Raw genomic sequence first — 275 nt, 5'->3', positions numbered from 1 at the left:
ACAATTTTGATACCATACTTCTGGCTTGCGACGCTGTACATAGTGAACAATATTTGATTCTTGTTTTGGCTCCAACAAGAGTCACTAAAGATGTGGAGTTCCTTCACACTAGAGGCTGCCTCTTCCTTGATGTACTTCAAGACACAACTTGAAATTTCAGCAGCCCCTCTGCCCCCTACTGTCGTGTCCCAGACATAGCAGAATGCATTTTTTAAAGTGCAGTCAAAGATAGTAAAGTTGTAGCAGGATATTTTCCTCTTATAAAAGAATTCCCC

The sequence above is a fragment of the Frankliniella occidentalis genome, unplaced genomic scaffold (assembly GCF_000697945.3).
Source record: "Frankliniella occidentalis isolate FOCC.00 unplaced genomic scaffold, Focc_3.1 Scaffold23, whole genome shotgun sequence".
Lineage (NCBI taxonomy): Eukaryota > Metazoa > Arthropoda > Insecta > Thysanoptera > Thripidae > Frankliniella > Frankliniella occidentalis.
This window is presented reverse-complemented; position numbering follows the sequence as displayed.